A 16,989-nucleotide genomic window follows, 5' to 3' on the forward strand; every position below is an offset into this window, starting at 1 on the left:
CCTACCTACCACTTCATTAAGTGGAACTCAATTTCATTGCTGATTTACTTATTTTTTTGCAGAATGAGATAAATTACATTCCCTTCTTTGACTTTGAGTCGCCCTATGAGTTAGCCCCGAATATCTTCCAATATCTCAGACGGACAGAGTTGGGATGATGTGCTCAGGTAAACTAAGATCATGATCAGATCCGTCAGTTATATAAAACTCAGAGACTACTCTGTTTTCACTTGAAGCATAAGTAGACCTGAACAGACCACACACTGTTTTGTGCAACCTTAATGTGACGTAGGCCCTAGTAAGTGATGATGACCACTATCCAACATGTCCCCTTCAATATCCTCTCCAGGTCAGCAAGATGTGTAGTATAAGTACACCGTTCTACTTTGTTGTACCTAGTGATGATCACTCAATATGCTTCCACAGGTTCCACGGCGTGGGCCGTCCTGGCGGAGGACGATGTGTTGCCATTTAGGATGTGTCTGGAGAATGGTTATCACCATGGTACCGCTGTCTCTGACTCCCCCTGTTGGAAGAACACACTACGAGACTGCAGGAACTCTGAGAACACTGTGCGCTCCAACTGGGAGGTAGGAGACGGCTTGGCTTGATAGGGGTGTGTGTCTGACTGCTTGGCTGTGTGTGTGGCACTTTAACTCAATGCATTTTTTTAGATAACACTTCATCTGAATTTGCCCTTAAACCTGTGTAACTATACAATATTAACTTAAACCAGTGTAACTATACAATATTAACTTAAACCTGTGTAATAATACAATATTAACTTAAACCTGTGTAACTATACAGTATTAACTTAAACCTGTGTAACTATACAATATGAACTTAAACCTGTGTAATAATACAGTATTAACTTAAACCTGTGTAACTATACAATATGAACTTAAACCTGTGTAATAATACAATATTAACTTAAACCTGTGTAACTATACAGTATTAACTTAAACCTGTGTAACTATACAATATTAACTTAAACCAGTGTAACTATACAATATTAACTTAAACCTGTGTAATAATACAATATTAACTTAAACCTGTGTAACTATACAGTATTAACTTAAACCTGTGTAACTATACAATATGAACTTAAACCTGTGTAATAATACAGTATTAACTTAAACCTGTGTAATAATACAATATTAACTTAAACCTGTGTAACTATACAGTATTAACTTAAACCTGTGTAACTATACAATATGAACTTAAACCTGTGTAACTATACAGTATTAACTTAAACCTGTGTAATAATACAGTATTAACTTAAACCTGTGTAACTATACAGTATTAACTTAAACCTGTGTAACTATACAATATGAACTTAAACCTGTGTAATAATACAGTATTAACTTAAACCTGTGTAACTATACAGTATTAACTTAAACCTGTGTAATAATACAGTATTAACTTAAACCTGTGTAACTATACAGTATTAACTTAAACCTGTGTAATAATACAGTATTAACTTAAACCTGTGTAACTATACAGTATTAACTTAAACCTGTGTAATAATACAGTATTAACTTAAACCTGTGTAACTATACAATATGAACTTAAACCTGTGTAACTATACAGTATTAACTTAAACCTGTGTAACTATACAATATTAACTTAAACCTGTGTAATAATACAGTATTAACTTAAACATGTGTAACTATACAGTATTCATTGTAGTAATAACATTGTAATTGCAAGGACCCCAATAAACAACATTTCGACTTGCATGTCTTCCTACTCCTAGAATCGTGTTGGATCAATCAGCTAACTGCAGTATGACCTTTGAGAAGGTGCTGTGTGACATCAGTTCCTGTGACAGCTATGTTGTTGCCGATGTAAGATATACAGTATATAACCTGTTTTCAGTGTCAGAAGGGGCAAGCAGCTGTGTTGATCGGCACATTTCCAGCCTAATGAAGGGAGATCAATAGACATTGAGCTGCTGTTTTGACTCTGTACTAAAAGAGACCACCACTTGTCTTTGAACTCCTTTTTTTCATGTTCTTTTAATTCAACCTGTTGTGAAAACACAATAGACTTCAGCCTCTATGTTATGTCCCTTACAGCTATGGATTCTCACATGAAGTAAGCTACTTAAATTCGCCTGGGTCCGGTGTACAGTAGGATGAAAGCGTGACTTGAGCTGCTGAAATGAGTCTGTTAAATGTTGTTTCAGGAGGCTGGGGCCCACAGGGAGTGGTCTGATTAAATTCTCCTCTGGCGCCGGTGAACTCTGGCTGGGTCCCAAAAGGCACTCTATTCCCTACGTACAGAGACAGAGGGCTGCCTGCTGCAGCAAATTGTATTCACCCAGAATATCATGTCTTCCCCCTCAGGAGGCTGAAAATATTTGGCATAGGCCCTGAGATCCTCAAAAAGTTTTTCAGCTACACCATCGAGAGCATCTTTACTGGCTGCATCACCGCTTGGTATGGTAAATGCACCACCCTTGACTGCAAAGTGCTACAGAGGGTGATGCGGACAGCCTAGCACATCGCTGGGCCGAGTTCTATGCCATCCAGGACCTCTATATCAGGCGGTGCCAGAGGAAGGCTCGAAGAATTGCCAAAGACTCCAGCCACCCAGTCAAAAGTTTGGACACACCTTCTCATTCAAGGGTTTTTCTTTATTTTTACTATTTTCTACATTGTAGAATAATAGTGAAGACATCAAAACTATGAAATAACACATATGGAATCATGTAGTAACCAAAAAGTGTTAAAGAAATATATTTTATATTTGAGATTCTTCAAAGTGGCCACCCTTTGCCATGATGACAGCTTTGCACACTTGGCATTCTCTCAACCAGCTTCATGAGGTAGTCACCTGGAATGGATTTCAATTAACAATTGCGCCTTGTTAAACATAATTTGCTGCTGCGCCTCTGTTCTTTATTTTACTCTTATTATTATCTGTCCTGATGCCTAGTCACTTTACACTGCCTTCATGTACATATCTACCTCAAATACCTTATTATTATCTATCCTGATGCCTAGTCACTTTATCCTGCCTTCATGTACATATCTACCTCAAATACCTTATTATTATCTATCCTGATGCCTAGTCACTTTATCCTGCCTTCATGTACATATCTACCTCAAATACCTTATTATTATCTATCCTGATGCCTAGTCACTTTACCCTGCCTTCATGTACATATCATATCATTACATCAGAGACTGTAACGTTCTGTGCTTCACGGAAACATGGCTCACTGGAGAGACGCTATCCGAAGTGGTGCAGCCAACGGGTTTCTCCACGCATCGCGCCGACAGAAACAAACACCTTTCTGGTAAGAAGAGGGGTGGGGGTGTATGCCTTATGGCTAACGAGGCATGGTGCGATGAAAGAAACATACAGGAACTCAAATCCTTCTGTTCACCTGATTTAGAATTCCTCACAATCAAATGTAGACCGCATTATCAACCAAGAGAATTCTCTTCGATTATAATCACAGCCGTATATATCCCCCCCCCAAGCAGACCCATCGATGACTCTGAACAAACTTTATTTAACTCTTTGCAAACTGGAAACCATTTATCCGGAGGCTGCATTCATTGTTGCTGGGGATTTTAACAAGGCTAATCTGAAAACAAGACTCCCTAAATTTTATCAGCATATTGATTGCGCAACCAGGGGTGGAAAAACCTTGGATCACTGTTACTCTAACCTCCGCGACGCATATAAGGCCCTGCCCCGCCCCCCTTTCGGAAAAGCTGACCACGACTCCATTTTGCTGATACCTGCCTACAGACAAAAGCTAAAAAAAAGAAGCTCCCACGCTGAGGTCTGTCCAACGCTGGTCCGACCAAGCTGACTCCACACTCCAAGACTGCTTCCATCACGTGGACTGGGACATGTTTCGTATTGCGTCAGATAACAACATTGACGAATACGCTGATTCGGTGTGCGAGTTCATTAGAACGTGCGTTGAAGATGTCATTCCCATAGCAACGATTAAAACATTCCCTAACCAGAAACTGTGGATTGATGGCAGCATTCGCGTGAAACTTTAAAGCGCGAACCACTGCTTTCAATCAGGGCAAGGTGTCTGGTAACATGACTGAATACAAACAGTGCAGCTATTCCCTCCGTAAGGCTATCAAACAAGCTAAGCGTCAGTACAGAGACAAAGTAGAATCTCAATTCAACGGCTCAGACACAAGAGGCATGTGGCAGGGTCTACAGTCAATCACGGACTACAGGAAGAAATCCAGCCCAGTCACGGACCAGGATGTCTTGCTCCCAGGCAGACTAAATAACTTTTTTGCCTGCTTTGAGGACAATACAGTGCCACTGATACGGCCTGCAACGGAAACATGCGGTCTCTCCTTCACTGCAGCCGAAGTGAGTAAAACATTTAAACGTGTTAACCCTCGCAAGACTGCAGGCCCAGACGGCATCCCCAGCCGCGCCCTCAGAGCATGCGCAGACCAGCTGGCTGGTGTGTTTACGGACATATTCAATCAATCCCTATACCAGTCTGCTGTTCCCACATGCTTCAAGAGGGCCACCATTGTTCCTGTTCCCAAGAAAGCTAAGGTAACTGAGCTAAACGACCACCGCCCCGTAGCACTCACTTCCGTCATCATGAAGTGCTTTGAGAGACTAGTCAAGGACCATATCACCTCCACCCTACCTGACACCCTAGACCCACTCCAATTTGCTTACCGCCCAAATAGGTCCACAGACGATGCAATCTCAACCACACTGCACACTGCCCTAACCCATCTGGACAAGAGGAATACCTATGTGAGAATGCTGTTCATCGACTACAGCTCGGCATTCAACACAATAGTACCCTCCAAGCTCGTCATCAAGCTCAAGACCCTGGGTCTCGACCCCGCCCTGTGCAACTGGGTACTGGACTTCCTTACGGGCCGCCCCCAGGTGGTGAGGGTAGGTATTCCTGGTACTGGTACTCCCTGTATATAGCTCCACATTGATCTGGTACTCCCTGTATGTAGCTCCACATTGATCTGGTACTCCCTGTACATAGCTCCACATTGAGCTGGTACTCCCTGTATATAGCTCCACATTGATCTGGTACTCCCTGTATATAGCTCCACATTGATCTGGTACTGGTACTCCCTGTATATATCTCCACATTGATCTGGTACTCCCTGTATGTAGCTCCACATTGATCTGGTACTCCCTGTATATAGCTCCACATTGATCTGGTACTCCCTGTATATAGCCACATGATTGGAACACCCCACTCCACATCGATGGAACAGTAGTGGAGAGAGTAGCAAGTTTTAAGTTCCTCGGCATCTGGTACTGGTACTCCCTGTATATAGCTCCACATTGATCTGGTACTCCCTGTATATAGCTCCACATTGATCTGGTACTACCTGTATATAGCCCCACATTGATCTGGTACTCCATGTATATAGCTCCACATTGATCTGGTACTCCCTGTATATAGCTCCAAATTGATCTGGTACTCCCTGTATATAGCTCCACATTGATCTGGTACTCCCTGTATATAGCTCCACATTGATCTGGTACTCCCTGTATGTAGCTCCACATTGATCTGGTACTCCCTGTACATAGCTCCACATTGATCTGGTACTCCCTGTATATAGCTCCACATTGATCTGGTACTGGTACTCCCTGTATATAGCTCCACATTGATCTGGTACTCCCTGTATATAGCTCCACATTGATCTGGTACTGGTACTCCCTGTATATATCTCCACATTGATCTGGTACTCCCTGTATGTAGCTCCACATTGATCTGGTACTCCCTGTATATAGCTCCACATTGATCTGGTACTGGTACTCCCTGTATATAGCTCCACATTTATCTGGTACTCCCTGTATATAGCTCCACATTGATCTGGTACTGGTACTCCCTGTATATAGCTCCACATTGATCTGGTACTCCCTGTATATAGCTCCACATTGATCTGGTACTCCCTGTATATAGCTCCACATTGATCTGGTACTCCCTGTATATAACTCCACATTGATCTGGTACTGGTACTCCCTGTATATAGCTCCACATTGATCTGGTACTCCCTGTATGTAGCTCCACATTGATCTGGTACTCCCTGTATATAGCTCCACAATTGATCTGGTACTGGTACTCCCTGTATGTAGCTCCACAATTGATCTGGTACTGGTACTCCCTGTATGTAGCTCCACATTGATCTGGTACTCCCTGTATATAGCTCCACAATTGATCTGGTACTGGTACTCCCTGTATGTAGCTCCACATTGATCTGGTACTGGTACTCCCTGTATATAGCTCCACATTGATCTGGTACTCCCTGTATATAGCTCCACAATTGATCTGGTACTGGTACTCCCTGTATATAGCTCCACATTGATCTGGTACTGGTACTCCCTGTATGTAGCTCCACATTGATCTGGTACTCCCTGTATATAGCTCCACATTGTTCTGGTACTGGTACTCCCTGTATATAGCTCCACATTGATCTGGTACTCCCTGTATATAGCTCCACATTGATCTGGTACTCCCTGTATATAGCTCCACAATTGATCTGGTACTGGTACTCCCTGTATGTAGCTCCACATTGATCTGGTACTCCCTGTATATAGCTCCACATTGATCTGGTACTCCCTGTATATAGCTCCACATTGATCTGGTACTCCCTGTATGTAGCTCCACATTGATCTGGTACTCCCTGTATATAGCTCCACATTGACCTGGTACTGGTACTCCCTGTATATAGCTCCACATTGATCTGGTACTCCCTGTAAATAGCTCCACATTGATCTGGTACTGGTACTCCCTGTATATAGCTCCACATAGATCTGGTACTCCCTGTATATAGCTCCACATTGATCTGGTACTGGTACTCCCTGTATGTAGCTCCACATTGATCTGGTACTCCCTGTATATAGCTCCACATTGATCTGGTACTGGTACTCCCTGTATATAGCTCCACATTGATCTGGTACTCCCTGTAAATAGCTCCACATTGATCTGGTACTGGTACTCCCTGTATGTAGCTCCACATTGATCTGGTACTCCCTGTATATAACTCCACATTGATCTGGTACTGGTACTCCCTGTATATAGCTCCACATTGATCTGGTACTGGTACTCCCTGTATATAGCTCCACATTGATCTGGTACTGGTACTCCCTGTATGTAGCTCCACATTGATCTGGTACTGGTACTCCCTGTATGTAGCTCCACATTGATCTGGTACTGGTACTCCCTGTATGTAGCTCCACATTGATCTGGTACTCCCTGTATATAGCTCCACATTGATCTGGTACTGGTACTCCCTGTATGTAGCTCCACATTGATCTGGTACTCCCTGTATATAGCTCCACATTGATCTGGTACTGGTACTCCCTGTATGTAGCTCCACATTGATCTGGTACTGGTACTCCCTGTATGTAGCTCCACATTGATCTGGTACTCCCTGTATATAGCTCCACATTGATCTGGTACTGGTACTCCCTGTATGTAGCTCCACATTGATCTGGTACTCCCTGTATATAGCTCCACATTGATCTGGTACTGGTACTCCCTGTATGTAGCTCCACATTGATCTGGTACTCCCTGTATATAGCTCCACATTGATCTGGTACTGGTACTCCCTGTATGTAGCTCCACATTGATCTGGTACTCCCTGTATATAGCTCCACATTGATCTGGTACTGGTACTCCCTGTATGTAGCTCCACATTGATCTGGTACTCCCTGTATATAGCTCCACATTGATCTGGTACTGGTACTCCCTGTATATAGCTCCACATTGATCTGGTACTGGTACTCCCTGTACATAGCTCTGTTCTTCTGTATTTTATTCCTTGTGTTAATATTTTATTATTTTGAAACTCTGCATCTTTGGGAAGGGCTCGTAAGCAAGCTTTTCACAGTAAAGTATACACTAGTTGTATTCGGCGTATGTGGACAAATAACATTTGACTTAATCCGACTTGGATCACTGAATTCTATAAGATACTATGCGTCACTATGAGATCCTTGTATAACCAGGGTTGAGTTTTAGCTGACAGTTTTTTTCCCCGGTGCTTTTTCGAGGCAAACTGATCAAATATTTCTCTCACCTTCATACAGTATCTTGTAGATGCTCTGAGGAAGCAGAACTGCAGGTTGTGCTTTGATCTTGCCTTAAATTGATGCATCAAACGTTTCATGGCTTGGAAGATGGAAAGGCATGGATTTCTCCTGTTGATTCTTGGCTGAAGGACGATGCACTAATTACGTTGAGTGTTGTTACCTTCCTGACAAACCCTGAGATGTCAGATGGAGAGTTTTAGCCTCCTTTCTGTCTGTCTGTCTGTCTGTCTGTCTGTCTGTCTGTCTGTCTGTCTGTCTGTCTGTCTCTGTCTCTGTCTGCCTGTCTCTGTCTGCCTGTCTGTCCCATTTCCTCATGCTGGGAGACCGATGCTCAGTGAAGTGGGTGGTACAGTAGCTCGCTGAAGTGGTATAAGTGATTGTAACATGTAAATTGGGGAGTTGAAGCTAGCTATCTTACCATCTTGTTTGTGCCACAGTGTCATTGGTAGCAAACTAGTTGAAAGGGTTTATCTGGCAGCCCTTTGGTGCTACTCTCTGTGGTTATCCCTGTCTGCAGCTCTCTCCAACAGCCCAACCCAGCACCAGTCCTGACCCACATCCAGGCTCCAGCACCGTAGAGGAGCTCTGTCCATCTGAGAGAGCCCAGGGCAGCTGGTGCTGGGGTGGACCTGGGGTAGCTTGTCTCATGGCTATTCACATGCAGACTGTGAGGAACTCAGCAGCCACCTCACTCAACTCTGCATGTCTCCAATTGACTAAGCTGCAAATGGGAAACTTGGGAAGCATTTGGTGTTTCTATGCATGTGCAGAGAGAGGACTGTCTAAATCTAGGATGAGCTAGTTATATCTGCTTAGAGCTACTGATATCTGCCTGGTCCTCTTGAGCAGTATGCATCAATGCTTCGTAAAAAGTGACTGTTTTAGGCTTCTATTCACTATGTTGTGAATCTCTTTAATGTTAATATAATCCCTCGTGTTGTGTAATGTTGTTTTCCGTCCCGCCAGGTACTGTGGGACACCCTCCACTAGGATTCTGCACCCCCCTTCTTGAGGCCCACTTCCTGAGGCCCAGCCCCCTTGACTGCAGACCTCAGGGGTCCTCAACTCTCCAGTCATCTTAATGGCTATTCCACTGGCTAGCCTTTTCTGGGAATTGTACAGAAAACATTTTGCTTTCACAAGACTTGGAAATAACAGTTTCAGGGTTTGATTAGCAAGACACATTCCACATTAGCAAGCTAGCTGGGCAAAAGGTTCCACGTGACTGGCTGCTGCATCTGGTACTCTGGTCTTGGATCTTGGACCTGCTACTCATGCAAGTCCAGGATTAGTTTCAGCCAGAGTTTGTTTGTGTTTCACACATGATTTGCAGCACATAGCAGGGTTCCAGATCCCTGGGAGGGTCTACACACCCTGGCTCTGAGTCTGGAGAGCCCCACCTTAGCTGCTGGGCTAGACGTCTGGCTGGACCAGCCTGATGACGGGCTACTGGAGGACCCTCTGCCAGGCCACACTGCCCAAACCTGTGTCTCTCTCTCAATTGAATTTCAATTCAAAGGACTTTATTGGCATGGGAAACATATGATTACATTGTCACTCTCTCACTCTTTCTTTCTCTCTCTCGCTCTCTCTCTCTCTCTCTCTCTCTCTCTCTCTCTTTCTCTCTGTCTCTCTCAGCTTGATCATTTGAAAGAGGATTATGATAGAATCCCCTGATGCAATGATACGGTGTCTACATTGATCCAGTCTGCTGTTGTGATTTCTCATATTTGAATTCCTCTATCTGTCACAGTCAATCCATTATATACCATATTAGTTCATTAGCAGTGCAACTGGACTTTTCATATGTGAGGTACTTTACTGTCACATGGAGTGAGAAGTCTAATCAGCAGGCTGAATAAAGTATTAACTTTTCTAACAGTGGCTCTGGTCACAGGAGGAGTCTATGGTCCTAGTACCAGGGGCTGAGGGGAGAGGAGTAGACAGTAGCCCCACGGTGACCCTCTCTGCTAGGGAGACAGTGTACCTGCTGGCCCCTGAGGACCTGGAGCCCCGGGTGCTCCATACCATCTACGGCCTCCCAATCATCTGTCTGGACGCCTCAGTGACACACGCTGCCCTGGGGGTCAAGAATTGTGGCTGGGCCATGAACGATGGAGGCAAGGTAGGTGAATCAACATGTCATTGATTACAGTCTTTTGACAGGGTCGTATTCATTAGGGAATTCATTGAAACATGACAGACAATGAGGGTTTCTAATGAATACAACCCCAATGTTGTTTTTGATATACTGTACCTGGAGTTAGGAACAGGGTTACATTAAGGTAGGTATGCCAAAGCTAAGCACTAAGCAAATACTGAAGCCCAAACCATTATTTTTCTGAGTGCTCAACACATTTGGACGGCTATAAATTGGCCAACCTTTAATGTTTGTTTTTTACTGATATAATTATAGGGCTGAATTGAAACCCGAAGTGAATAGCATCCCTATCGTTACCCCAAACCTGCATCTCTCTGAGTCTGAGTAGCAATGCACTAATCTGAGTCTGAGTAGCAATGCACTAATCTGAGTCTGAGTAGCAATACACTAATCTGGGTCTGAATAGCAATACACTAATCTGGGTCTGAGTAGCAATACACTAATCTGGGTCTTAGTAGCAATACACTAATCTGGGTCTGAGTAGCAATACACTAATCTGGGTCTGAATAGCAATGCACTAATCTGAGTCTGAGTAGCAATACACTAATCTGGGTCTGAGTAGCAATACACTAATCTGGGTCTGAGTAGCAATACACTAATCTGGGTCTTAGTAGCAATACACTAATCTGGGTCTGAGTAGCAATACACTAATCTGGGTCTGAGTAGCAATACACTAATCTGGGTCTGAGTAGCAATACACTAATCTGAGTCTGAGTAGCAATACACTAATCTGAGTCTGAGTAGCAATACACTAATCTGAGTCTGAGTAGCAATGTACTAATCTGAGTCTGAGTAGCAATACACTAATCTGAGTCTGAGTAGCAATACACTAATCTGGGTCTGAGTAGCAATACACTAATACACACTACAACATCCGCAGAGTACGACCCTGCCTCACACAGGAAGCGGCGCAGGTCCTAATCCAGGCACTTGTCATCTCCCGTCTGGATTACTGCAACTCGCTGTTGGCTGGGCTCCCTGCCTGTGCCATTAAACCCCTACAACTCATCCAGAACGCCGCAGCCCGTCTGGTGTTCAACCTTCCCAAGTTCTCTCACGTCACCCCGCTCCTCCGCTCTCTCCACTGGCTTCCAGTTGAAGCTCGCATCCGCTACAAGACCATGGTGCTTGCCTACGGAGCTGTGAGGGAACGGCACCGCAGTACCTCCAGGCTCTGATCAGGCCCTACACCCAAGCAAGGGCACTGCGTTCATCCACCTCTGGCCTGCTCGCCTCCCTACCATTGAGGAAGTACAGTTCCCGCTCAGCCCAGTCAAAACTGTTCGCTGCTCTGGCCCCCCAATGGTGGAACAAACTCCCTCACGACGCCAGGACAGCGGAGTCAATCACCACCTTCCGGAGACACCTGAAACCCCACCTCTTCAAGGAATACCTAGGATAGGATAAGTAATCCTTCTCACCACCCCCCTTAATGATTTAGATGCACTATTGTAAAGTGGCTGTTCCACTGGATGTCAGAAGGTGAATTCACCAATTTGTAAGTCGCTCTGGATAAGAGCGTCTGCTAAATGACTTAAATGTAATGTAAATGTAAATCTGAGTCTGATTAGCAATACACTAATAAATCTGAGTAGCAATACACTAATCTGAGTCTGAGTAGCAATACACTAATCTGAGTCTGAGTAGCAATACACTAATCTGAGTCTGAGTAGCAATACACTAATCTGAGTCTGAGTAGCAATACACTAATCTGAGTCTGAGTAGCAATACACTAATAAATCTGAGTAGCAATACACTAATCTGAGTCTGAGTAGCAATGTACTAATCTGGGTCTGAGTAGCAATACACTAATCTGAGTCTGAGTAGCAATACACTAATCTGAGTCTGAGTAGCAATGTACTAATCTGAGTCTGAGTAGCAATACACTAATAAATCTGAGTAGCAATACACTAATCTGAGTCTGAGTAGCAATACACTAATCTGAGTCTGAGTAGCAATACACTAATAAATCTGAGTAGCAATACACTAATCTGAGTCTGAGTAGCAATGCACTAATCTGAGTCTGAGTAGCAATACACTAATCTGAGTCTGAGTAGCAATACACTAATCTGAGTCTGAATAGCAATACACTAATCTGAGTCTGAGTAGCAATACACTAATCTGAGTCTGAGTAGCAATGTACTAATCTGAGTCTGAGTAGCAATACACTAATAAATCTGAGTAGCAATACACTAATCTGGGTCTGAGTAGTGTCATGACGTTGCCCTCTTTGGGTACAGCAAGCCCATCCCCCTCCCCCTGCCTCCTTCAACTAGGCTGCTGTGGTCAGAGAGAGGTCTAAATTCCTGAGAAGACCCTGCCTCATGGCCACACAGTATAAGAGACAGAGTGAATTTTCATAGAGAACAAAGGAATTTCTTCCACCTCACAGAACTTGAGGTCCGAACAACAAATATATTCCGGAGAAGGTATAAAATATCGGTGAAGAATCCAGCTACGAACTGGTCCGTTTGTTACATTTTGGGGAAGCTCACGAGAGACGGTGTGGCCACATTGCCATATCGCTGTTTATATAATAGCCTCAGATATGAATCTAATTGTTGTATAAGATTAATGAGTGAGTATGATACTGTTTGTAAAATTGTTTGATGTGATTTTGGACTGTTTAATGAAGGAAACTCCAATTCCCTTTTGAGTTTAACTAAATCAGAGGATTGCCCCTGTTCCCAGTTAGGGTCAGGCATCCTGGGACAGCCCTTTTCTGCAATTCCGAATAAAACCCAACTTTGAGAAATGATCACCAGACCATGTTTCTCTCAATCACGGTAATACAAAGGTTGTAGACCATTGCTGAATCTTTTAACCATACCACGTGGTTAAACTCTTAGACTATCGATACAGACAGATTAAGAACAAGTCTTTGATATTAATTACTAGTCTGCTGCTAGGAATTCGGTATCATTGAATGCGAAGCACGACAACCGCCGAAACATCCACTCTACAACAACATGAATGAATGTCACTCTGAGCTACCCTTTCCACTATAACCACAACAAAGAGAGAGCGGGAGAGAGACAGACAATTCTACAAAAGACACAACTTCCCACCAGCGATCAAGACGACACACTGAGCGTAAATATATATATTGATTGCAATTGTTCCCGATTGAGTGAGCGTTCATGTGCAAAGGATTAGCATTTCATTTGTTATAATTATTAACTCTGTAGTGACTTCTCAGTCGACCCCCACTTCCCTTTTGCCTGTTTCGCCCACTAGGGCACATTCCCTTATCATTTCTTGTAACCATATTGACTTTGTTTGTTTGTTTATGCATTTCTGTGAATTACTTAGTTAGTAATAAATAAATTATTTAAGACGTATGGATGGATGACTCATAGTGAAGACTGGGTTCGTGCAGATAACCAACAATTTACAACGTTTGGAATGAGACTAACGTGAGGTAAAGTAAATAATTCATTAATCAGAAGTCTATGGATCAGATATGAAAATATCTGAAAAGTTATTTTAGGAAATGATAACTTTTTAATCTGAATATTTTCCTTGGTGCCCCGACTTTCTAGTTAATTACAGTTACATGATTAATCAGTTTAATCGCGTAATAATAATTACAGAGAATCTTTGATAAAAACTAAAAGTCTTAATTCAATGATAGTAAAGACACGACAGTAGCAATATACCCACCTGAGTCTATTAACAGTCTCTGGAACCCCAACAGGGAGGTGCACCCCAGTCTGGGGAATCTGGGACAGTCGCTGGGTATTGTGGGTATAGAAATAGCTGAACTACTCCTACTGGGCCTTGTTCCTAATTACTGTAGTATTTGGTTTACTCTTTACTCTTGATCCACACGCACACATACACATACACACACTAAACATGTGGAGTCTATTTCCCAAAGTATCTTCTATTTGTATATACTGTATTAGTTTCCTAGGAACGCGAAGCGAGGCGGCCATCTCTGTTGGCGCCGGAAGTATCGGCATTTAAATCCAGCTCGGCATTTAACACCATAGTACCCTCCAAGCTCGTCATCAAGCTCGAGACCCTGGGTCTCGACCCCGCCCTGTGCAACTGGGTACTGGACTTCCTGACGGGCCGCCCCCAGGTGGTGAGGGTAGGCAACCACATCTCCACCCCGCTGATCCTCAACACTGGGGCCCGACAAGCGTGCGTTCTGAGCCCTCTCCTGTACCCCCTGTTCACCCACGACTGCGTGGCCACACACGCCTCCAACTCAATCATCAAGTTTGCGGACGACACAACAGTGGTAGGCTTGATTACCAACAACGACGAGACGGCCTACAGGGAGGAGGTGAGGGCCCTCGGAGTGTGGTGTCAGGAAAATAACCTCACACTCAACGTCAACAAAACTAAGGAGATGATTGTGGACTTCAGAAAACAGCAGAGGGAACACCCCCCTATCCACATCGATGGAACAGTAGTGGAGAGGGTAGTAAGTTTTAAGTTCCTCCATACAGACAAACTGAATTGGTCCACCCACACAGACAGCATCGTGAAGAAGAAAGGAGGAGGCTGAAGAAATTCGGCTTGTCACCAAAAGCACTCACAAACTTCTACAGATGCACAATCGAGAGCATCCTGGCGGGCTGTATCACCGCCTGGTACGGCAACTGCACCACCCACAACCGTAAGGCTCTCCAGAGGGTAGTGAGGTCTGCACAACGCATCACCGGGGGCAAACTACCTGCCCTCCAGGACACCTACACCACCCGATGTTACAGGAAGGCCATAAAGATCATCAAGGACAACAACCACCCGAGCCACTGCCTGTTCACCCCGCTATCATCCTGAAGGCGAGGTCAGTACAGGTGCATCAAAGCTGGGACCGAGAGACTGAAAAACAGCTTCTATCTGAAGGCCATCAGACTGTTAAACATCCACCACTAACATTGAGTGGCTGCTGCCAACACACTGACTCAACTCCAGCCACTTTAATAATGGGAATTGATGGGAAATGATGTAAAATATATCACTAGCCACTTTAAACAATGCTACCTAATATAATGTTTACATACCCTACATTATTCATCACATATGTATACGTATATACTGTACTCTATATCATCTACCGCATCTTTATGTAATACATGTATCACTAGCCACCTTAACTATGCCACTTTATTTACATTCTCATCTCATATGTATATACTGTACTCGATACCATCTACTGTATCTTGCCTATGCTGCTCTGTACCATCACTCATTCATATATCTTTATGTACATATTCGTTATCCCTTTACACTTGTGTGTATAAGGTAGTAGTTTTGGAATTGTTAGTTAGATTACTTGTTGGTTATTACTGCATTGTCGGAACTAGAAGCACAAGCATTTCGCTACACTCGCATTAACATCTGCTAACCATGTATGTGACAAATACAATGTGTGTATGTGACAAATACAATTTGATTTGATTTGATTATTGTGGTGTATCTAAGGGCCCTGCTCCTAACTGAGGCTCGTACCTTCATTTAGCCCTCTGCTAATTACAGGAGACTGAGTTTATGAAGCTTTTTCTTCGAGCAAAATGCAACAGTGAAGGTACAATGCTGCGTACAGAGCCCTCCACACACAGTACCACAATACGTTGAGTTCCCCACAGCTGTGAAGTGAGCTGTAGCCTATTGTGTGTTTGTGTTAATGAGTCTGTTATTAAATAATGGGAAACAATGTTGTGTATGTTATAGAGAATTTTCCAGTACATATGGGGCAATTATTTATTTCAGAAGGTGTCAGCAAAACTAGTACTCTGCATGTGCTCTAGATCATTGGACACCATTAGATATGCACCTGTCGGTTGTTCTTGTAATTGTTATGGCCATCTATGGTTACACCTCTTGGGTCTTTTCCAGAACAGGGCTGTCCCTTTCAGAAGAGTTAGCAAGATGACATGTATTGGTTATTCCTGTAGAGTGCCATGGTCTGTTGCTATGGTCCTACATGCATGAACCTATTTCTGGGACTCTACAGGTTCCATGTCCTCATATTTAAGAATGATGGCCACTGTGTTCTTGGGTATCTTCAAGGCAGCAAACATTTTGCGGTGGACATTTTTTGGTCCTTTCCCAGATCTGTGCCTTGACACAATAATGTCTCGGAGCTCTGCGGACAATTCCTTCGACCTTATGGCTTGGTTTTTGCTCTGACATGCACTGTCAACTGTGGGACCTTATATAGACAGGTGTGTGCTTTTCCAAATCATGTCCAATCAATTGAATTTACCACCGGTGGAATGCAAATTGTGGAAACATCTCTAGGATGATCAATGGAAACAGGATGCACCTGAGCTCCAATTTGAGGATCCAATATGGGCTTTAGTTGTAAATCGGTGTCATGCATTTCAGTGTATTTCAAGATAAATATTTGCAAGATGTAGTTTTGTGACAAAAACCCTGTTTGAAAAACCCACTTTGTTAAACACCTTAGTCTGTCTCTCTCTAAATGTTGAATGTTTTGATAGGCACAGATGCTGGTACTTAAGTAATTAGTCAAGTGACTAGGGACCGGACCTAAATGGAGCCTCTCTCTGTTGGTTAGACATTTCTTTGGCAGAGCTATCCCACTGACATCATTACAATGTTCTCATTCCTGATGATGTTATATTATCACTAAAGCGCCACATATTGGGCCTAGGAGAAAGTTTGAGGGATAACTTTGCTGCAGTGCTTCCTCTCAAGGTTACAGCTAAAGGATTTTTTTACAAATCTTGTAAAATCAAGAGAGATGTCATAAACAATGGCAAGAAAAAGTA

The 16,989-nt window shown here is 43.4% G+C and overlaps 1 pseudogene; it reads left to right on the plus strand.

Annotated features, from left to right (window-relative positions):
• LOC135513470 (F-box/WD repeat-containing protein 8-like) overlaps window positions 1–16,989 on the plus strand; it is a 36,229-nt pseudogene that overhangs the window by 2,267 nt on the left and 16,973 nt on the right.

This window comes from Oncorhynchus masou, chromosome 25, assembly GCF_036934945.1.
Source record: "Oncorhynchus masou masou isolate Uvic2021 chromosome 25, UVic_Omas_1.1, whole genome shotgun sequence".
In the NCBI taxonomy this organism is placed as follows: Eukaryota; Metazoa; Chordata; class Actinopteri; order Salmoniformes; family Salmonidae; genus Oncorhynchus; species Oncorhynchus masou.